This window comes from Callithrix jacchus, chromosome 6 (genome assembly GCF_049354715.1).
Source record: "Callithrix jacchus isolate 240 chromosome 6, calJac240_pri, whole genome shotgun sequence".
In the NCBI taxonomy this organism is placed as follows: domain Eukaryota; kingdom Metazoa; phylum Chordata; class Mammalia; order Primates; family Cebidae; genus Callithrix; species Callithrix jacchus.
In genome coordinates, this window is record NC_133507.1 from 159,810,488 (window position 1) to 159,834,309 (window position 23,822).

A 23,822-nucleotide genomic window follows, 5' to 3' on the forward strand; every position below is an offset into this window, starting at 1 on the left:
GTCCTAGTCAGAGCAAAATAAACTTTAAAAATCTTTATGTTAATCTTATTTTTAGTTTCATACTTAGCAATTTCTTTCTCTTTTTTTTTTTGTCTAAGGGAATCAAAAATACCCTGCAGAATGCGCTGTTGGCGGCCTGTATGGGTTTAGGATATTGAAAGAGCTATTGACTATTTCCTTCATATTGAACCCAGCTCCCTGCAATACAATAACTACTGGGTGGCGGAAAGGCCCAGGCTGTACGAGATCCGCTGCCTCTTCTACACGTGCCGAGCTCAGACTGCAGACGTTTTCGTCTCACTCCAGTGCTGTGGTGCTTCCTGGAGTGGACACCATGCTCTTCCTTCTTTCTCAGCTCACACCAAACTGTGCTCACCTTCAGGACCTCACTCTTCTCTCTGGGACTCAGTTTTCTTAACTTTAAAATTAGACGGGCTATTTGAGCTGGCATTGGCAAAGCCCTCTCTTGCCTTGGCCACCTCTCACACCTGAATAGACACCATGTGACCTCCCACACCAGGACAGACACCACCAGCCTGTCAGCAACCCCATGGCCACCTCCACACCAGGACAGAGACCACCAGTCCATCAACGACCCAATAGCTATCTCTCACACTAGGACAGACACCATCAGCAACCCCGCTTCATGGAGGACAGACTCAGCCTCATGACCACCCTCTACAGAGCTCTAAGGGCAGCTGTAACCGCTGACCCAGCTGGTCAGGAGACAAATCCTATTGGCTATGAGGACACCAGGCCATTCACTCATTTATTCACTCATTCATTAACACAACCACTTTTCTGATGCCTTTACTGTGTGCTCAGCCTTGTGGGGACTTTAGAGGTTGCCTGGCTCTGAGCATACAGTAAATGTCCTGTGGACAGCTTCTGACCTCAAGTTGTCGGTTAAGTTAGTCTGTATTAGAAATAAAACAAACATATGTACGTTAAGTCTCAGATCAGTAAAAGGATACAGCTACAAAGCAGAACATGAGCAGAACCTCCTGGGCGCTTAGCAGAGGGAAGAAAATCCTGACGTAAAGAGAGTATTATTCATTTATTTATTTAACAAAATCTGTTTCCTGTCTATGATCTTCAAGGCCCATGTTTGGGCTTTGTAAGAAACAAGTGTAGAGTATGCATTGTGTTCACTGGGAGGGTGTGTGTGTGTGTGTGCATGTCTGCGCACGCATCTGTGTGCATGGAGTGTGCATGCATGTGTGTGTGCGTGCATCTGTGCATGTGTGTGTGCATGAGTATGTGCATGAGTGTGCGTGTGTCTATGCATGTGTGTGTGCATGTGTATGTGCCTGTGTGTGTGCATATGTGTGTGCATGTGTGTGTGTGTGCAGCCAAGCACAGGTGTACATGTGGGTACAGGAGAGGAGCAGGCTGCTCTAAAGCCCCATGAGGTGTCAGCAGGGTGCTGGGCCAGTCTCTTCACATGCATTGTCCCATCTATGCAGAAAGTCTGTCCCCTCTGTCTTTTAGGTAAGGAGACCAAGGCACAGCGAGGTTAAGAAACTCTCTGTGGTCAATCAGCAAGTGACCAGCAGAGCCCGGATGCAGCTGGACTTCTCTCACCGTGTGTGTCTGTAAAGAATTCAGGCCAGGTATGGTGGCTCACACCTGTAATCTCAGCACTTTGGGAGGCCAAGGTGAGTGGATCACCTGAGATCAGGCATTTGAAACCAGCCTGACAAATATGGTGAAACCCTGTCTCTACTAAAAATACAAAAATTAGCCAGGCTGTGGTAGTGCACATTTATAATTCCAGTTACTCAGGAGGATGAGGCAGGAGAGTTGCTTGAACCTGGGAGGCGGAGGTTTGCAGTGAGCCGAGATTGTGCCACTGCACTCCAGCCTAGGTGAGAGAGGGAGACCCTGTCTCAAAAAAGCAAAACAAAGAATTCACTGTGCCCCATCTCATCACAGTGAGGCCATGGAGGGTGCGATCAGGGCTGCACAGCTCAGGAGCGGAGACGGGGTTGTGGATGGTCTGGGTGGGAGTGTCTTCTAGGTCTTCTCGGCGGTGGCCCTTCTCTGGGCCTGCTCGGATGGGAGGGCTGAGGTGGCAGAGGCCATGCTAGGCTTTGTAGATGTGTCTCGAGTCCAGGGCTTGCCTGAATTTCTATGGCTGTTTCCAAGTGCAGGGTACTCTGGGTTGGGTGGCAGACCCTCCCCCAACCCCACATCAGAGCTGGTGCAAATGCATGGTCCACACAGGAGCCCTGACCACCTTGTGATTTGGCACTCAAGGTGGGAGGCTGGCCTTGTGCACCGGATGCTGACCCTCCTGCCCAGGTGCTGGTGAGGGCAGAGCATGCATCCTGTGGAGGTGGGGATGCTGGGAACCTCGTGCTCCACTGTCCTATCAGAGTTTATTTACCAAACACAAATTCAAAGACAATTATTAAGATCCTCAAGAAAGTGACCACAGAGCTGTGGCCGCCACGTGCAGGGCCCCTTCTGAACATGAGCACTGCATAGCTGAGTGGTTGCCCGCCCAGGCAGCTGGCCCTGTGGCTGAGGCATGGACACAGCCCCGAGGAAGTCAAGCCATTTGGGTGGCTAGAGTGTGCTCAGGTCTTGAACCTGGAGAGGTGACTGCTGAGACCCCCCACCGAGGTAAGCGTTTGTTGCTGGCCTGAAGCAAGGCCCCCATCAAATAAGCAACTTCTCTAAAATACCTGGGTTTACATACCGGACTCTTATTTTGCTGTTTTGTCCTTTTATTACCTTTACAAAAACTACTTTTGCAAAACTGTAGACAGACTACAAATTCTAGAATGAAGGCGGGGGTTGGGGATTGAGTAGATTGCCCTCTGGGTCCACAGATCTTCAGCTATTCTACATCTGCTGGGAGTGGGACAAGCTTGGGGGCTACTACCCCTGGGGATCAGATATTTCTGTGACAGAGGAGCCCTCCTGCTAACCCTGCTGTATTTAAAAGCCCCAAGAAAGAGCAGTCGCAAGGGCAGTCCAGCTGGGGTCTGGGACCTGCATTTATCAAAAAGCTGCCTCAAAGAACACGCCTGGGGCGCACCTCGCTCCAGGAGGAGAATGGTCAAGGGTGCGCAGCAGAGTGGATGGGAAACACCTGTCCTCTGGCTCTCGGGCTGGCCAGGCATTGTTCTCTATTTGCATGTTTTCCTTTCAGTTCATTCAAATTCAATATAGTGGTGAAATTAAGTACATCATCAACCTAAAGCTACCAAACCAAATACATAAATGGAAGGATTTGAAAAATCTGTAATAGCTGGGGTGAGGCTGGCCTCGGGCCAGCGGGGCTGCCTGGACAATGGAGGCAGTGTGAGTGCGAGGGCCAAGGCGGGAGGGCGAGTTTCCACCCGGGGTGGCCTGAGGAAGGGCTTGGGTGGAGCCCCGAGGTGGCTGGAGGGCTGCCGGGGTGGGGGGGCTCTAACCTGCAGACGTGAGCCCCAAAGCTGGCTGTCGTCAGGCGGGCCACGGGGGGAGCCGAGCTGTGTGGGAAGCAGGGGCGGCAGGATCCGGAGGGGGAAGGTGTGGAAATTTGACACAAATGCAAATGTTTTACCTTCTAAATCACCTTGGTCTTGCAGTTGAAATTCTCCCTGAACTTCCCACCCCAAATGTCTCATGGAGGGGGAGTCTGGGCAGCTTCTCGCTTTCCAAAGTCACAAGTCATAATTCTTTCTTCCCGCTGCAGCCGGTGCAGGCTGAGTTCTGAATGTGCTGCTCAGATGGTGTGAAAATCTCCGAGAGTATCTGGAGGACCTTCCACCTCCATCCCTGCCCAGACCCTGCGGAGACTGGGGGGACTTTCCAGGGTGGTTCCGTGTAGGGTTCTGCATTCCCAAGGAACCCCTCAGATGCGATTCACTGACCACCTTCAGCCTAAAATGACTTGAGAGCCCGAGGCCAGTTAGCGCAGTGACTCAGGCCACACTGAGTGCGAGTCTACCCTCTGTGCGATGCTTGTGCACACTGGTCACTGTGGCATCCAGGAGCCGGCCTTCTGCTGCTGGCAGGTGTCCCAGATTCCTGGACACTCCTAGTGGACTCAGGGACTGGGACACGTGACCCTGCTTGGCACCACAGCTGCCCCTGGACTCAGGAGCCAGAACCACCCAGAGGCACCTGGGTCCCACCCAGCCTGTCTCCTGGTTCCTTCTCAGTTCCCAGGCCCCTTAGCGTCCCAAGGCAGCTGCAGGAAGGCGCTGCCCGAAGGCCACATCACTTCCCAGTGTTGCAGCAACAAATTACCACACACCCAGTGGCTTAAAGCAACACTCATTTACTCTCTTACGCTTCTGGGCTCAGGAGTCCACAGGGGATCCTTCTGGGGGCTCTGAGGGGAAAATACAGTTCTTTGTCTTTTCTGGCTTCTGCAGATACCCTGCATTCCTTCATCCGTGGCCCTCCCCCTCCTCCATCACTCCAGCCTCTTGTGTCTGTGGCCAGGTCACCGACTGCAGGGCTGCAGTGGGCTGCATGGCTGCCTCCAAAGACATGCTTGACCTAATCCCCTGACCCTGTGATCATGACCTCATATGGCAAAAGGATGTCTTAGTCCAGTGGTCCAAACCTTTCTGGCATAGGGGACCAGTTTCCTGGAAGACAATCTTTCCACAGACCCAAAGGGAGGCAGGATGTTTTGGGATGAAACTGTTCCGCCTCAGATCATCAGGCATTAGATTCTCATAAGGAGCAGGTAACGCAGATCCTGTGCACACACAGTGCACAGGAGGGTTCATGCTCCAATAAGAATCCAGTGATCTGACAGGAGGCAGAGCTCAGGCAGCGCACGCGCTAATGCTCGCTCATCTGCCCTCACAGTGTCCCCAACAGGCCACGGCTGGGGGTTCGGGGACCCCCCAGTCTATTCTGGCTGCTATAACAAAATGCCATAGATTGAGTGGCTTAGAATCAACAGAAAGTATTTCTCACAGTTCTTGAGCCTGGCAAGTCCAAGATCAAGGCACTGGCAGATGCGGTGTCTGGAGAGGACCTCAATTCTGGCTCACAGGCTAGTTACCTTCTCCTTGTACCTTCACATGGTGGAAGGGCCAGCACGGGCTCTGGGGCCCTGTAATGAGGCTCTAATCCCATCCATGGGACTTCATGCTGTGACTTTGTCACCTCCCAGAGTCCTGGCTCCTGACCCATCACATGGGGAGTTACGTTTCAACACGTGCATTCTGGGAGGACAGAGGCAGATCACAGCAAGGGGCTTTGCGGGTGTGGTTGAGTCAAGGGTTTTGGGATGGGGAGATGATCCTGCAGGGGCCCGGAGCCTGGGAATGGCAGGGAAAGGCCTCCTTCGAGCCTTCACAAGGATGCAGCCTTGCTGGCAACTGGATTGTATCCTAGAGAGACTGATTTTTTATTTCTGAGCTTCAGACTGTGAGAAAATAAATTCCTATTGTTTTGAGCCACTAAACTGTGGTAATTGTTACAGCAGCGAGAGGAAACTGAAGCAGGTGGCCTCAGCATTCCACATAGGAGGAACTTAGGGAGGCCACGGAGGTTTTGACTTGAAGCTGCCTGTACTTGCAGACGATTTTCACTGAGAATCGATGTGATTTAGGGTGCAGGGCTGTGTGTGTGTGAGACGAAGATTCAGGCCTAATGCCCTCCCCAGCATGACTGCCAACACCCACCCCCAGATGTTTGCATTTTCCTGCCAAGGCTTATATTAAATAATAGCAATTGCTGAAAAGTCTCAATCTTTATCTTGGCTCTAACTCCACACCTATCTAGATTTTTGGAAACTTTATTTCTTTAAAAATTTACTTGTTCTTTTTATTAGTTGTACATGCAGAGAATTTAAAGGCAAAACAGCAGCCCTTCCACAGGCCTGTCATACAGCTCCTCTTTCCGGGGCAAACGCTTTGAGTCTTTCAGCCCGTTATTTTCATATTTACCTGGGATATCTTAGAATAACATGCTCCTGTTGCCACTTCTGATTTTTCACCCTGGGTATGGTCTGCTGGATTCCCCCAAAGCAGGCTCCAGTTCTCTCTTCAGCCTTGACCCACATTCTGTCCTCTGCTCTCTCTCTGTCTCCCTCTACTCACTGCCTCCCTCCCTCCCTCCCTCCTTCCCTCCTTCCCTCCTTTTCTTCCCTCCTTCCTCTCTCTTTCTTTCTTCCTTTCTTTCTTCTCTCTCTCTCTGCCTCCCCTCCCCTCCCCTTCCCTCTCCTCCCCTCCCTTCTTGCAGTTTTTCTCTTGTTGCCAGGCTGGACTGCAATGGCACAATTTCCACTCAGTGTAACCTTCGCCTCCTGGGTTAAAGTGATTCTCCTGCCTCAGCCCCCTGAGTAGCTGGGATTATAGACGTGAGCCACCATGCCTGGCTAATTTTGTTATTTTTAGTAGAGATGGGGTTTCCAGGCTGCTCTCAAGCTCCTGATCTCAGGTGATCTGCCTGCCTTGGCCATGCAAAGTGCTAGGATTACAGGCATGAGCCACCGTGCCCGGCTGGTTTCTGGCTTCTGAGGTCGTGGTTGAGAAGTCCTAGCATCTTCCTGGTTCCAGTCCATTGTGAAACCTCCTTGTTTTTCTCTGCATACTTGTAGGAGCTTGTATTTGCACCCGGGTTGTGAATTGTCACAGGAGGAGTCTCTGAGTGGGTCTCCCTGCATGACCCCCACAGGGCATCACTGGGCCCTTTGATGTAGGAAAAGCCTTGGCTTTTCTTCCAGTATCGTCTTTCCTCTAACTCGCTGCTGGAGCTTTTGTTCTCTCTCAGGGCTTTCCTCAAGACTGTGGTGCTCTTTGGCTGCCTGCTCTCACCTAAGAGAGAGATGTGAGAAAACATGGATAAGCTGTGTGTGTGTGCGCGCACACGTGTACATGTGTGTGCATGTGCATGTGTGTGCATGTGCATGTGTGTGCATGTGCTTGTGTGTGCGCGCACGTGTGCATGCGTGTGCATGTGCTTGTGTGCGCACACGTGTACATGTGTGCATGTGCTTGTGTGTGCACACATGTACATGTGTGTGCATGTGCTTGTGTGCACGTGCGTGTACATGTGTGTGCATGTGCTTGTGTGTGTGTGCGTGCATGTGTGTGTTGGGGTGGGGGTAAAGTTGCCAAATGTAATAACACAAATTACCGAGAGCCCAGTTAGATTTGGAAAACTTTTTTAGTATAAGTATGTTCCATATATTACATGGGACATGTTTATACTAAAAAATGATTTGTTGTTGATCTGAAATCCACATTTTTCTGCGTCCTGTATTTGACCTGGGTGCTGCTCAGTTGCTTCAGGGTGGGGTGTTGGAGCAGCGCCTGGGCTGGGCTGGAGGGCAGCTGATGTAGCCACATCTTTAGGTCTTTCTTTATTGGAGGGTGAGTCTGACGCAGCTCTGGGGGCCCGCTGGGTTGGAGGTGTGGGTCTGTACACAGTGTGTGTAAGATCTGTTTACTCCTCTGTCTTCAACACGGCCCCCTCGCCCTCTCCACTGACCCTCAGCGTCACCCTCTCCTGGCAGTGACACAGCTGGTCTGCTGGGCCACAGGCAGGGAACAGAGAGAGCCCAAAGCATCCTATGCAGGCCTGTGACTGCCCCTCTGTGCGCGGCCCCTTTCCCGCCCTCCAGAGTGGTGGAGCCACCTGCGCCTGAGCTCCCAGGCCTCCCCCAGGTAGCTTGGCCACCTCTGGGCTGTGGCGCTGCTGGCTGAGGAGTCAGTGTTCTCAGATCTGCTGGGAGTTCCACTTGTGCAAGGCTGGTGGCTGCAGCCTCTCCTGGCTCTCTTTGTCTTTCTGGATTGATGCCATTGAAGTCCCCTGCTGCTCCCTGCACTGGGCTTCTGGAGCGGGTGATTAAATGCCTCTGTTTTCTGCAGGAGCCCACCCGGTTTCATTCCTCCTCCCAGAGTGTGTTTCGTCAGCCGTATCTCTGAACAGCAGTAACCGCAGCTGTCTGTCATGTCATGGCTGTCGGGGTCCTTCCCGCAGCCACCCAGGTCCCAGTTTTTAGGTGAGAAAAGTGACTTCTGTGAGTCAGTGGCTTCAGTCTCACCCCGAGGTCCCACACTGAGGGAGTGGGTGCGGGGCCCCTGCACTTGACCTCTGCCCCGCGGCCTCTCTGGGGTCTCTGTTAGTTCCCTCTGGTAGGGGCAGTTGGCCTTCCTGTTTCTGCTCACACAGTTGGGCAGGACTGCCTGGTGCCCGATTTGTGGCTTGCTTGCTGGGGCAGGTGGTGGAGTGCGAGCACCCACTTAACCTACTAGAAAGGAGTCCCTGGAGGTGGGCACCTCAGGGAGTGGGGAGAGCCAAGGGCTGTGCCAGCCTCCACCTCCTGCCACCCCAGGCCCTTCTCTGGCATGGACTGCTGGGGTGGGCATCAGCCCAGAGGATTCCGGAAGGTCTCACCACTTGGCGCCCTCCTGCAGGTGTTTTTCTTCTTGTTTTCTTTTGGGAGGCGTCTAGATACTTTTACATTTTAAATAAGCCTTGTATCTTCTCACTCTTTAAACGCCACAAAATGGGCGGCATTATTGAAATAGAAAAACCTTTCCAGACCATGACTTTCCTGTGCACGACGGAGGAGGCTGATTTTGAAAATGGAGAAGGCGATCTTTTTGTTGTGCGCACTTCGTGTAAACAAACAGCAATCGGCATCAGCCTGAGCGCCTCTCTGCTCTCCTTAGTGTCTAGCGCTGACAGTTTTGTGGACAAGCCAAGTCTCTACAATTCTGAAGTACCCACACCCCTCCCTCGTGTAAAATTTAATCACGTCTTACTGCATCGGGCATTAACACTCATAGTTTATTGGGGAGTTTTCTCTGGCGCTTGCTGAGCATGGGGTTGTGAAGTGATGCTGGGATGGATGGGAGGAGGTGATATTAAAGTCCAGACACTATGCAGGGACCAAATATTCCCCCAAATTCCGAGGGACACACCCGCTCCCAGCCTCGAGGTTCCCATCTGGAGGGCCTCACCTCCCAAGGTAGCAGCTTCATTTCCCTAGCTTGAAGAATGAGGTGTGAGACTTGGAGTTGGCCTTTCCTGTCCCTCCCGCTGTGGGAGGCATCCCCAGAGCTGTGTTCGAGCCCCCTTGGGGCTCCTGTGGCCACACTGTGCATGACCCTGTGGGGCAGGACAGCCCCGAGGGGCCACCCGCGGCTGGTTGGCAGATGGTTCTACACTCCACTGTCATCAGCACCTCTCAGAGGAGGGCTGGGCCCTGGGAGGGGCTCTTGCGGGGAGCGGGGACACTGGCATACTGTGGGGGACAGTGAAGTGGCTGCATCTGCAATGTCAGATGGCCTTCCAGAACCTCCAAAAGAGTGGCCAGGACCCCTGCCCGGTGTCCAGGGGCAGTGGTGAGGGCAGGCCTGGTGTCCAGGAGCAAGAGATGTGGGCAGAGAGCCCTCAATGAGATCCCGTGTTCTCTTGCATTCGAGCAAGACCCCAGGCTGAGGTGTGGAGGCTGGCGAAGCTGGCAGGTGCTTCCATCTGGAGCTGGGAGGCAGAGGGGCCCCTCCAAGGGTTGGGAGTGTGATGACCTGTCTGGAGCTGGGAGGCAGGGGGCCCCTCCGAGGTTTGGGAGTATGGCGACCCTGTCTGGAGCTGGGCAGCCCTTGTTCCCTGGCACTTCTGGGCTTAGAGGATACCTTGGCTGCCTCAGGATTGGCCTCAGCTACTCTTCTGGCCGTACTGGGAGTGAGGCAGGCTTGGAGGGACTGGCTCAGGAGCCCTGCCTGATGTCCTATGATCACTTTGGAGACAGTCCCCTCGGCAAGGTTGGTGGCCACCTTGTATGGGTGTTTGGTGCCAGGCACTGTACTCCACTGGGTGCCAGAGAGGACACAGCTTCTAGGATCAGATAGCTGTGCACTGGTGTGGGGGTAGAATGGTGGCCCTGAGAGTGATGTGTCCAGAACATGAGAATGTGACCCCATGCAAAAGTCTACACAGATAAAATGAAGTAGCTTAAGATCATCTTGGATTAAGGTGAACCCTAAATCCAGTGACATGTCCTTGTACGAGACAGAAGAGGATAGACGCAGACGTGAGGAGAAGGCAACGTGAAGACAATGCTGGGTGTGGGAAGGACGGGGACACAGCCAGGAGTGCTGACAGCCCCCAGGAGCCGGAAGAGGTGAGGAGGACCCTCCCCAGAGCGTCTGGAGGGAGCATGGCCTGCTGCGATTTGGACCTGTGAACTTCAGAAAGAGGGGGGAGATTTTGTTGTTTTAAGCCATTAAATAATAAAACAGACAAGAAAGAAATTCAGGGAGTTGCCACATGGATGCCACGTGATGGCTGTGCTGGTGGTAGGGAGCCTGTGCGTGTGTGTATATGCATGTGTGTGCACATGTGTCTAGGTATGTGCACATGTATATGTGCTGGCAGGCAGGGGATTCAGGTTCCAGGGTGCCTGGGTGATTTCTGGGAGGGCAGAGTCTCCTGGTTGGCCTTGGTTTTGGAAGCTTGGCTTCAGCTGCAGTTAGGATGTCCTGGAGCAGGGGGTGGCCATGGCAGGAGATGGACAGTGGACTCTGGCCCATGGGCCTAGCCTACCCACACGTCCTCCACCATTCTCAGAACGTCCGGGATCCTCAACCACAGCTCATGGCCATGAGATCCCAGAAGTCACCCAGGAGCCTGTTCAGCCTTGTTCCATGGGAGGCTGAGCAGAGCAGCTCAGGATTCTCACATCCCCTGTGACCCACATGCAGGTGAGGGTTGAGGGTTGAGCGTGTGGTTGGGTTAGAGACGCTGTTCTCCAGAGGGCAGAGATGGACAGGAGAAGGTGAATGTGTCCCCTCTGCTTAATGCCTGACCGGGAGTCCCCTATTCAGTCTCCGAGAAGGAGCCCCCTGATGTGGGGCTGGGACCACTGGAGAAACCCAGCCCAGCCATAGGCAGCTCAGGTCACCAGACCCTGAGGGAACAGAGGGAGGACAGCTCTGCTCAGCAGGGGCTGCCCGGTGCCCAGGGCCTCGGAGTGCCCCTCCATGACCACAGAGCTGGGGTCAGCATTCCTGGCTGCTTGGCCACAGGTGACAGCCAGGCAGCCACCTCTCCCATCACTGTCCTCGTTGATCATCTATCTGTATTCATCTTCCTCTATTCAGCCCTCACTGGGCTGTCCTGGCTTTTTTTTTTTTTTTTGGTTCCTGGCTCCCAGGTCTGCAGGTCCCATGTCTGAGCTGGCTCAGTTGGGTTTTCTGCTCAGGGTCTCCCAAGACTGAACTTCTGGGGCGGAGAGCTCTGGGCAGAAGTGGCTTTCTAGCTCATTCAGATTATGGCCGACTTCCGGTCTTTGTGGCAGGAGGATGGAGGTCCCCACCCTGGTGGCTGTCGGCTGGGGCCTGGCCTTGACCCTGGAGCTGCTTGTGTTCCTCCTGCCCTCCTGGTTCTCTGCCTCTCTGGCTGCTGCATCTTTCACACTGGCCCTCTTGTCTTCCTCTTCTGCTTCTGAGGGCTCCTGTGATTACAAGATTCACACGGCCTGTGCTCTTGCCTGGATGGTTGGGTGAGGCCCACTGTTCTACTGACTCACAGATGCCCAGCCCCGCCTTGTGCCAAACCCTGCACCTTTGCGTCTGGAGCTGCTCCCATCCCACCGTGGCTGCTGGCTGAGGGCATCCAATGTGCTGGAGAAGCGGCGCCTGGCGAGGGATGATGTCATCTCAAGGTCACGTGGGCGGAGACTGCTTTCCTTTTGTCTGCCACTACTTTGCTCACTCTTTTACCTTCAGCTTTTCTGAGTTTTTTGTTTGTTTTGTTTTAGGGCAGGAGTCAGCAGTGTTTTCTGTAAAGGGACAGATAGTAAATATTCTAGGCTTGCTTTGTGAGCCGTTCGGTCCTCGTCACACATACTCAGCTCTGCTGTGCTGTGAGAAAGCCTCGGTGGTTATGGCTGTGCTGCTGTGAAGCTTCACTTACACGAGCAGGAGGTCAGGCTGGATCTGGAGCAAAGGCAGTTTGCTGAGCCTTGTCTGTTTAAGGTCTGCAATTTCTAGTTTTATTTATTATTATTATGTTTTGGGGACAGAGTCTCGCTCTTGTCACCTAGGTTGGAGTGCAATGGTGCGACCTCAGCTCACTACAACCTCTGCCTTCCTGGTTCCAGTGATTCTCCTGCCTCAGCCCTCTGAGTAGCTGGGACTACCGGCACCCACCACCACGCCTGGCTAATTGTTGTATTTTTACTAGATACAGGGTTTCACCATGTTGGCCAGGCTAGTCTCAAACTCCTGATCTCAGGTGATCCACCCACCTCAGCCTCCCAAAGTGCTGGGATTACAGGTGTGAGCCACCGTGCCCGGCAGGGGCAGTACTTTTTAAATCACAGTGCTGAGTTTCAAAAGGGTTGAATCTGAGTGATTTTTTTCTTTAAAAAGTTTAGTGTGGCAGATTAAAGATGGCCTCAAAGTCTCTGACATTCCTTCTATCAGGAGGTGGGGTCAACTCCCACTCCCCACAAATCTGGAAAGGTTCTATGGCTTAAAAAAATTGGCTTTATTGAGTTATACTTCACATACATATGTCTAAGCTGAAATTTCATACAACTTAGTCTGAATGTTTGTGTGTCCCCAGATTCATATATTGAAAACCTAATCACCAAGGTAATCGTGTTGGGTTGGCGCCTTCGGGAGGTGATTAGGTGAATGGGGCTAGCACCCCTTTAAAGAGGCCCCAGAGAGCTATTCTTCTTCCTTTTTTCCACCGTGTGGGGACACAGCTACAGGGGGCCACGTATGACCCAGAAAGCGGGCCCCCAGCAGCCACTGAATCTGCCAGGGCCTTGACTTTGCAGAACTGTAAGAAATAAATTTCTGTTGTTTTCAGAGCTACCCCGTTGTTGGTATTTGGTATAGCAGCTTGAACAGACGAAGTTGCACCCCTTTAAATAATACAACTAAGTGTTCACATTCACATTCACAGAGCTGTGCAGCCATCATCACAGTTCACCTTCGAGCATTTTGATCCTCCTTAGTTCACGCCTCCTCAGCTTCACCCTTGCCCGCAGTCCTGAGCAACCACGGATTTACTGTCTCCATAGATTTTCCTATTTTGAACCTTTTCTATGAATGGAATTATGTAATATACAGCCTTCTGTGTCTGGCTTTTTCCGCTTAGTATAATGTGTTCAAGGTTCATCCACGTTGTAGCATGATCAATACTTCATTCTTTTCCATTGTGTGGATAGACCACATTTGGTTCATCCATTTGTCAGTTGATAAACGCCTGGATTTCTAGAAATCCTTGTGGGTGTGAAGTGGTATTTCCTTGTGGTTTTGATTTTTGTTTCCCTGATGACAAGTGATACTGAGTATCTTCTCATGTGCTTATGGGTCATTTGTAACTCTTGTTTGGAGAAATGTCTATTTAATATTCTTAGCCCTTTTAAAAATTGGGTTATTTGTCTTTTTGTTACTGAGTTAGAAGACTTCTTTATGTATTCCAAATGCAGGTCTTTTATCAGACGTATTATTTAGAAGTATTTCTTTAATTTGCTGAGTTAATTTTACTTCCTTGACGGTGTCCTTTGAAGCACAAAAGGTATCAATTTTGACGATATGAGGGAGAAAACAGCAATTTCACAACCAGGTATGAACTTAGCTGTAAGTTTTTTGTAGATGCACTTTATTAAGTGAGGAAGTTCTTCTCTGTTTTCCAGTTTGTTAAGTGTTTTTTAAATCGTGAAAATGTGTTAAATATTGTCAAAAGCTTTTTCTACATCCATTGAGAATATCATATAACTTTTGTTTCTTGTTTTATTGATATGATGTATTATATTCATTTATTTTCAGATGTTGAACCAAGCTTGCCTTCTTGGGAGAAATCTCTCTTGGCCGTGGGTGTATGGATACTTCTTTTTATATGCTGCAGATGCAGTTTGCTAGTATGTTACTGAGAAATTTTTGTTTATATTCATATGAGATATTGGTCTGTAGTTTTCTTTTTTTGTAATATCTTTTCTGGTTTTGGCATCAGGGTAATAGTGACCTCATAAAATGAGTTCAGAAGTGTTCCTGCCTTTTCTATTTTTTGGAAGAGTCGTGAAGAATTAATATTATTATTATTTTTTGAGACAGAGTCTTGTTCTGTCACTAGGCACCAGGCTGGAGTGCAGTGGCACAATCTCAGCTCACTGCAACCTCCACCTCCCGGGTTCAAGCAATTCTCCTGCCTCAGCCTTCTGGGTGGCTGGGACTGCAGGCACATGCCACCATGCCCAGCTAATGTTTTTTGTATTTTTAGTAGAGACGGGGTTTCACCATGTTGGCCAGGATGGTCTTGATCTCTTGACCTCGTGATCCGCCCGCCTCGGCCTCCCAAAGTGCTGGGATTACAGGCTTGAGCCACCGTACCTGGCCTAATTTTTTTTAAATGTTTGACAGAATTCAGTGATAAAGCTTGGGTGGGTCTGGACTTTTCTTTCTGTGCAATTTTTGGATTCATATAGTATTTACCAGTTCAGTCTCTTCACTTGATACAAGTCTAGCTAAAGGTTGGTCAGTATTGTTGACATTTTCAAGGGACCAGCTTTCGGATTTCATTGATTTTCTGCATTGGTTTTCTGTTCCCTATTCCTCTTATTTCTGATCTAATCTTTATTATTTCCTTCCTTCTGCTTGTTTTCAGTTGGGTTGGCTCTTATTTTTTTTTTTTTTTTGCAGGTGGGAGGGTAGGTTATTGATTTGAGATCTTTGTTCTTTTGTGATCTAGCATTTATCGCTAGACATTTCCCTCAAAGCACCGCTTTAGCTGCATCCCGTAAGTCTTGGTATCATACTTACAAGTTTTTGTTTCATTCACATCAAAGTATTTTCTGGTTTCCCCTGGGATTTTTCCTTTGACCCTTTGGTTATTTAGGAGTGCATTTTTTTATTTTCTTCAGTTGGTTTCCTCCAGAGCATTGCAGGCTTTCCTGACTACTGAGTAACTTTTTTCTTTGAAAAGGTAGGTGTGGCAGATTAAAGATGGCCACAACTTCTTTGACCGTCCTCTTTTCAAGAGTTGGGGTCTAAGGCTCCCTTCCCTTGAAATTTAGACAGGCTCTGTGACTGTCTTGATCAGTGGAATGCAGGGGACTTGATACTGCATGACTTCCAAGGCTGGACTGGAAGGAACTTCGGTACTTTTGCTTTGGTATCTTGCTGCTCACTTGCAAGGGGATGAGGGTAGGCAGCACTATGTGAGAAGTGCAACTACCTTGAGGCCACAATTCTATGATGAATCCAAGCTAGCTGCATCAAGAAGCCACTTGAAGAGAGGGAGAGGGAGGGAGGGAGGGAGGGAGAGAGAGAGAGAGAGAGAGAGAGAGAGAGAGAGAGAGAGAGAGAGAGAGAGGGGGAGAGAGAGAGGGAGAGAGGGGAGAGAGGGGAGAGAGGGGAGAGAGATCCTAGCTATTCCACTCTTACCATCCCAGTTGCTAGGATCACTAGACTGGCAAAAAAAATAAGTCACCTTGGTAATTTCTCTCACATCAAAGCTCTTGTTTCATCTAAACATCCATTCGGCTACAGGGCTGGGAGACTCATCAGGAAAGAATTGTGTTGTTGGGGGTTCAGGGAGGACTGATGTAAACCAGTAAACTGTTTCCCCAGAATCCTGCAGGATTTCATGTATTTAAATACCCTCATAGACTCAGAAGGTTTAAATGAAAACATAAGCAGTTCATCATACATGGGATAGTGGTTAGCTTCTTTGAAAAATGCACCCAATCTACAGAAGTTACTGAGAATCCCAGAGGATGCCATGTCAAGAAGAATCAGGGCCCACACATGTGGGGCCAGTTGAGCTGTCCCCGCTATCTCCTATTTCATGGGAATGAGGCTGCCGACATGGTAGGATAGAGAAAAGCTTTCCTCTCTGTGCCTGCCCTGACTCCTGACATACAGAACTGTGAGCATAAATAAAATGGCTTTTATATTGCTGAGTTTTAGGGTGGTTTGTTACCCAGCAAATAGAAACTGGAACAACATATTTGTCCCATTTATATTTATTGTTATAATTATCAATTCACTTCAATTTCAGGTGCTTCATTTTCTTCATGTTTAAAATGGCAATAAGACTATTAATTCAATTTAAGAATTAGGTAAGATAATATATATACAGTACATATATATATTTATATGTTTTATGTAAACCTATTTATATATGCTTTATATATATAAATACATGTATTTATATACATATAAATAAATATATAAATATTTAGATGTATATAAATACATAGTATCTATACATATATATGTATATACACACATATGTATATTTATATATAAATATATAGTATATATTAATGTATATTTATATGTATATATAAAAATATATGTATATAAAATATATATGTGTATATATAATTTATTGATGTATATAAATAAATAAATATACATCTATAAGGCACTTCAAAAGTTAGCTAGATGGAAAAGATACCTACATGTCTATACTTTTACCTGTTTGCTTTTATTTACTTGAGAATATGAGACAGTTTTTGTTTGAACTCTAACTTCTTGCTGTGAGTGTTTTGAAGTGCTCTCTTTAACTGCTTTTTTACTTGGTGTATTTTGATTTTGAAGTTTTGTATACCTTAAGGTGCTGGCTTTCTTTTGTTTACCTGTCTTGGAGTGACAGCAGTTTCACATAGGTTTTCCATGTGCCCCAAACGAGTGAGAGCAGAAGTCCTTGTCCTGTACGCCTGGGCCCCGTGACTCCCTTCGGTCTGGACTGCGTTCTCTATGCACCCCGCAGCGGGTTTCCTCTACAGCATCATGGGCTGGCGGTTTTTGGTGATTTTGGCATCATCCTTGACCTTTTCTTTGTGTTTATTTTTGGTATTAGTGGGTAAGAGGGAGTCTGTTCTGCGGTGTGATTTGTCTGGTGTATTGGTAAATGTGCAGTTTTATGCCATTTTTTTTCTTTCTTTCGCCATCCGGGATGAAACAAAACCCTGCCTCAGCCCCGGAATTTACCAGAGCTCATTAATGAGATGTCTCCTTGGTCCCTTCGAGGGCAGCTGTGAGTGTTGGCTCAAGCCATGACACTTCTCTCGCATCAAAGCTCTTGCTTCATCTAAGTGTCCGCCCAGCTATGGGGGTGGGAGGCTCATCGGGAAAGAATTCTCGTTTTGTCGGAGGTTCGGGAAGGACTGACGTGAATCTGTAGATTGTTTCCTCAGAATCCTGCAGGATTTCAGTGGTTTTCACAGAATTAAATACCATCTGAGACTCGAGGGTTTAAACGGAAACATACACAGTTCATCCTATGTACTTGATGGGATAATGCTTAGTTCCTTTTAAAAACGCACCAAACCTACAGAAGCTACTGAGAATCCAGCAGGGGTCATCTCAGTTCCTGGAGAGGGGAGGTGGGAAGCTTGTTTTAATTAGACTTGGACTTGCTGTCATACACATGTCTGCATCTGATTTTCACTCTGAGCACTTCCGCCTCCCCAGGCAAACGGAGGGTCGGAACGCTTGATGTGAGAACACATTTCACACACACGCTGATGTATTTACTTACACAGACACGCACTGCACACACACGCAGACCTACACGCTTTCCAGGGCTTGCCATGTGGGGGGCACATTGCAGCTCCTCCTCCCCCTCTGCTCTTTGTGGCGAGCTTGTGGGTCGTCATGCTATTTATTTTTACACAGAAGAATTCATCAATCAAACATCCAACTTTGAGATCTGGTCTATCAGGAGCTACTCCTACAATGCCAGCTCAGCCCTTTCATCTCTGCCCTGGGCCTTGTTGTGCTATTTGGACAAAGATCCTGGAGCCTTCCTTATCTAGAGGGAGCAAAGGAGAAGTTGGGGTGTTCTTACCATCATGCAGGGACCCTGCTGCTCGGGGGTTGGCTCTGCTCTCTGTAGGTGCCCCCTCACCCCCCTCCCACCCAGGGACTCTGCACTGGCCATGGTGGTTGGGGCACAGAACGTGGAGGTTCTTGGAGATTATCTACCACTGGGGTTTGTGTTCAGTTTTCAGTGCTGGGTCCCTGGTGATCTGTTGAAAATCACAGAGCCCCTCCCTGGAGGTTTGTGCACATACCTGTTCACACGTGCTTGCACACACTGCTTCTGGTCTGGCCTTGCTGTTAAAGGTGAAGAGGCAAGGCCCAGGGTGGGTAAGTCAATCTGCTGGTGCTTAGTGATGTGGCCTGGACTGGAAGTCAGCCCACCAGCCCCTGTATACCCTGCCTTTTGCACATTAGGGCCCACTGTCTTTAGCCCGGGCTCTCCTTCTTATCTTTTTTTTCTGAGACAGTCTCACTCTGTCACCCTGGCTGGAGTGCAATGGCGCGATCTCGGCTCACTGTAACCTCCACCTCCCTGGTTCAAGCTCTGCCTCAGCTTCTTGAGTAGCTGGGATTACAGGCATCTGCCAGTACACCCAGCTAATTTTTGTATTTTTATTAGAGGCGGGGTTTTACCATGTTAGTCAGGCTGGTCTCGAACTCCTGACCTCAGGTGATCTGCCTGCTTTGGCTCCTTCTTGTCTTGAATGAGTCTTTACTTGCTGCCATTTCAAGAGGTCTGGCTTAGCATGCAGTGAAGGTCGGCTGGGCCCCTGGCAATAGTCTGTGGGGAGGCTCTACTCAGGCCACTTTTGACTGGTCCCGGAGGTCCCACCTGCCCCACCTCACAGAACTCCCAGCCACCGGCAGCCCTGGGCCCAAGAGGCGACCCCAGCAGCAGGCACTGCTCTCCCTATGGACCTCCCTCAGTGGAGCTCACAGGGAAATCACATTTTTAGGCTCTTCTTGGGGGTGAGGCCATGTACCAGGCAGTCACATGGCCTCCTTGAATTCTCCTCATAACCATTTGGGGAAACTCAGGCTCAGAAAAGCTAAATGACCTGGCCAGGTTGGCACAAGTCTAAGTAATACAGCCAGGCCTGGGGCTCTAGAAAGCTTGCTCCACCTTCACTATTCTGTCTTTGAAAAGACACAAAGCAGGGACTTTGTGTCATGCCGCCCTGTGCCCTGATCACAGTGGGAGACGGGAGGCAGGGTCTCCTTGCCCTGACTCCGAGAGGGAGGCGGAGGGAACTTGCCGTTACCCTGAACTTCCCAGCCTGCACAACCATGGGCTAAAGAAACCTCTGTTTTTAAAAAAATAAATTACCCAGCCTCAGGTATTCTTTTCTAGGAATCCACAACAGACCTTGTAGATGGAAGGCCAATTACAATGCAAACGAACAAACAAAAGAAGCAGATTGCTTTCTGTGAGCAAAACTGTCTGGAAATGCGATGGGATGACTCAGAGAGTTGCCTGTTCTCTATCACAGGAAGACCATTTGAGAGGATAGGCTGGCGGCAGGCCTTGCAGTGCAGGTTAGACGGTGGTGATGATGAGAGTGATGATGGCTGTGGTGGTGATGGTGTTGGTGATGGTGACAGTGATGGTGATTGTGGTGGTGATGGTAATAGTGATAGTGGTAGTGATGATGGTCATGATGATAGTGATGGTGGTGATGGTGGTGATGATGATGGTGATGGTGACAGTAATGTGGTGATGGTGATTATGGTGGTGATGGTGATGGTGATGGTGACAGTAATGTGGTAGTAGTGGTGATTATGGTGGTGATGGTGATGATGATGGTGACAGTAATGTGGTAGTAGTGGTGATTATGGTGGTGATGGTAGTGATGATGCTGGTGATGATGGTGATGGTAGTGATGATGGTGATGCTGGTGATGATGGTGATGGTGATGATGGTGATGCTGGTGATGATGATGGTGATGGTGATGATGGTGATGCTGGTGATGATGTTGATGGTAGTGATGATGGTGATGATGATGGTGATGCTGGTGATGATGGTGATGGTGATGATGATGGTGATGATGATGGTGATGCTGGTGATGTTGATGGTAGTGATGATGATGATGATGGTGATGCTGGTGATGATGGTGATGGTGATGGTGGTGATGCTGGTGATATGGTGATGGTGATGATGGTGATGCTGGTGATGATGGTGATGGTGATGCTGGTGATGATGATGGTGATGGTGATGATGGTGATGCTGGTGATGATGGTGATGGTGATGGTGGTGATGCTGGTGATGATGATGGTGATGGTGATGATGGTGATGGTGATGATGCTGGTGATGATGATGGTGATGGTGATGATGCTGGTGATGATGATGGTGATGGTGATGATGGTGATGCTGGTGATGATGATGGTGATGGTAGTGATGATGATGGTGATGCTGGTGATGGTGATGATGGTGATGCTGGTGATGATGGTGATGCTGGTGATGATGCTGGTGATGATGATGGTGATGGTAGTGATGATGGTGATGCTGGTGATGATGATGGTGATGGTAGTGATGATGGTGATGCTGGTGATGTCAGTGATGGTGATGGTGATGGTGACAGTGATGGTGATGGTGATTATGGGGTTGATGGTGGTGGCGATGATGATGGTGGTGGTGATGGTGATGATGATGATGGTGATGCTGGTGATGTCAGTGATGGTGATGGTGATGGTGACAGTGATGGTGATGGTGATTATGGGGTTGATGGTGGTGGCGATGATGGTGATGCTGGTGACGATGATGATGGTGATGGTGATGATGATGATGGTGATGCTGGTGATGATGATGGTGATGGTAGTGATGATGATGGTGATGGTAGTGATGATGCTGGTGATGATGATGGTGATGCTGGTGATGTCAGTGATGGTGATGGTGATGGTGACAGTGATGGTGATGGTGATTATGGGATTGATGGTGGTGGCGATGATGGTGATGGTGGTGGTGGTGATGATGATGGTGATGGTGATGATGGTGATGGTGATGCTGGTGATGTCAGTGATGGTGATGGTGATTATGGGGTTGATGGTGGTGGCGATGATGATGATGGTGATGCTGGTGATGGTGACAGTGATGGTTATGGTGATTATGGGGTTGATGGTGGTGGCGATGATGGTGATGCTGGTGATGATGATGGTGATGGTGATGATGATGATGGTGATGCTGGTGATGTCAGTGATGGTGATGGTGATGGTGACAGTGACGGTGATGGTGATTATGGGGTTGATGGTGGTGGCGATGATGGTGATGCTGGTGATGATGATGGTGATGGTGATGATGATGATGGTGATGCTGGTGATGTCAGTGATGGTGATGGTGATGGTGACAGTGACGGTGATGGTGATTATGGGGTTGATGGTGGTGGCGATGATGGTGATGCTGGTGATGATGATGGTGATGGTGATGATGATGGTGATGGTGATGCTGGTGATGTCAGTGATGGTGATGGTGATGGTGATGGTGATTATGGGGTTGATGGTGGTGGCGATGATGGTGATGGTGGTGGTGATGATGAACTTGAACATTCTTAACATCCTTAATGTTCATGTTATTTTGATAATGAACAAAGCATTGCTTTCCATACCCAGCTGATACCTGCACCAGCCCTCTGTGGGTATGCTCAGGTGTTATAACACCCAGCAGAGTGAATGAGGCTGAAAGACATGGTCACTGCTGTACTAGAGGCAGAGCTCAGACTTGGCCCAGGCCTTTCACTCCTAGCCCAGGGCTTTGTGCCCCTTGATCTGAGAGTGGCAGCACCTTGTACAAACCAAAGGCATCTGGAAAGGCATTTTCTATGGGTCCCACTGCACAGCCTGTGCCTCAGGAAAACATGGTTACAGCTTGTACCCTCAGGCCTGGGACAATGTGGGGTGAGGAGCAGGCTTATAGGACCAAGGTGTGGGCAAGAGTGTTTCTGTGGTGGGAGCCTGCTGGGTCATGTGTCTTGAGACCTTCCCCTCCCACAGCAGCAGGAGGGGAACAGGTGACTGTGTTTTCCCAGGATGGGCCAAGCCAGTCTCCAGGATATTATCCTGGGATTCTCCAGCCTTTAAGTGTGGCAGCTGCCCTGGGTCCCCGCCATCCCCAGGCTCTGCTCCCCTGCCTCTGGCCCAGACTGCCCTCCTGACGTCTGACACTGGATGTCTGTATCTGCCTGCCCTCTGCCTGGTCATTCCTGCCACCTGTTTCCATCACAGCACACCAAGTACTACCCAAGCAGAGCCCCTCCCAGATGGCACTTGTGTTCCTGCCAGGTACCTTGTCTGGAGGGGCCTGCACGCCACTACCTGCTCTGGGGTGCGAAGTCCCAGGTCCTGGTGACCGCTCTTCCCTGGTCTTCTTAGAGCTGCCTCTCCCTCCTCTTTGGCTGTGGCCCCCTGTCATTTTGGGGTACAGTGACCTCTGCATCTACTGCTGTCTGCAGTTCCCCAGCTGGTGGGTCAGCCCCTCACACTTTGCAGGCGGGTCTCCTCCCAATTTTCTGCTCTGTGTGGCTCCTGGCTCTCGGGGGGGGGGGTGTTGGGGGACACACGGTCCCCTTTAGCAAATCTTCTTTTCTGCCTCTTTGAGGTTTTTCGCCACATGGGCTCCTAAGTGTTCCCCAAGTGTCCTCAATCTCTTGTGTCTCCAGGTACCCCCAGGTTTCATCTTCTGCATGGACTGGTCTCCCTTTTTCCTTCACTTGAGAAACTCCCTCCGTCCTTTGGGCTCAGGATGGGTGTCAGCCTGGGAAGCTGCCATCCTGACGTCCATCCCTCCCTCTAGTGGGACACTCTGATGTCCTCCATCAGGGTCTCTGTCACAGCCCTTGTTACATTCATTACAGCTGAGGGCAGGGATGACGTCCATTTATTGTCTGGCACAGAGCAGGTGGTCAGGGTGCTTATAGGGTGGGTGTGTGAATCCAGGAGGGAGGGAATGAAGAATGATTGTAACTGGCCCCGGTCACAGGCTCCTCATGGCAGAGCTGGGATTTTCATCACTCAGCAAGTGTCTGGTGCGTCCCCCTCTGGGGCCAGCCCTGAATTCAGAGCCAGTGCCATGGAGGCCAACCAGGCAAGCAGAGGTCCAGCCTGCCTGGGGCGTGCTTGCAACTGGAACGCAGGCCTGTGGACTCCCAGTTTGGTGCTCTTCCTGACATGCTGCAGGAGGGTGGGGGGCCGACATGGCCTGCAGGGGACCCAGCAGCCCTGCTGGCGGGTTGCAGTATGCTCCAGACATCGGGGAGCACGAGGACTTCCTATGTACCCCTTGTCTCTGGGCGGCCACCAGGGTGAGGAGGAAGACAGTGGGCTGCCGGCTCCCTCTGCAGGAGGGACAGGAGAGGGAGCTGCTGAGCGGCTCTCAGAGGGCTCCTGGGCCAGGTCCCTGCCTTGCTCCCATCAAAGGGATGGCCCTGCAGTGACGGCACAGAGCAGCAGACACAGGCCGGCCCAGCGGGCCCAGCCAGCCGCGCTATTAAGCAGCAGCACCAGATCCCTTTGTTTCTCCGCTCCTTCCAAAGTGGCAAAAGATCAAGGCCCTGAGCTTGAAATAACAAAAGGGAAATAGCTTGCAGACAGCGCATCTGGAGGCCAGAAGGGGTTTAATAGCTGGGCTCAGGAGGGAGGGAGAGGGGGCAGGATGCCGATTCATAAACTCTTCCCTGTGGCTCCCCAACCTGCCCTGCTCAGGCTCCCACAACCGTCCCTGGCCCCGTGGCAGGCTGCCCCCTTGGGTGGCACTCCTTGCCCATCAGCACGGGCACATGCCGCCTGGCCTCTCTGTAGGTTCCCCATCCCTGCCTGTGCTCAGGCCCTCCTTGCTCCTCTCCAGCCCTCGCTCCTCTGAGTCCTTGAGTCCCTGGGTTAATGAGGATCTACTGCAGGGTCGCGGGTGTCTGGCCGGTGACATGTGCAGACACACATCTGTGATTACTTGGGCTGAGGAAAGCCAGCCCCCAGAGCTCTGCGCCCTTCTCTGCAGGCAGAGCTGAGCTGGGCGGGCCTCCTGGGGAAGGAGAGCCATGTAGGGCGTCATGGCACACACGGCCATGGTCAGAGGCC

The 23,822-nt window shown here is 50.5% G+C and overlaps 1 protein-coding gene across 2 annotated transcripts in view; it reads left to right on the top strand.

The window, feature by feature from the left end:
- ASB1 (ankyrin repeat and SOCS box containing 1) overlaps positions 1-23,822 on the top strand; it is a 127,821-nt gene that overhangs the window by 63,252 nt on the left and 40,747 nt on the right. Inside the window, exon 8 of one of the 2 annotated variants that reach the window (XR_013519177.1) lies at positions 1,492-1,613. The gene's annotated coding sequence lies outside the window, so the exon portion shown is untranslated. Of the gene's footprint in view, positions 1-1,491; positions 10,224-23,822 lie in introns of those variants that run through there. The other variant, XR_013519178.1, reaches the window with a different exon arrangement.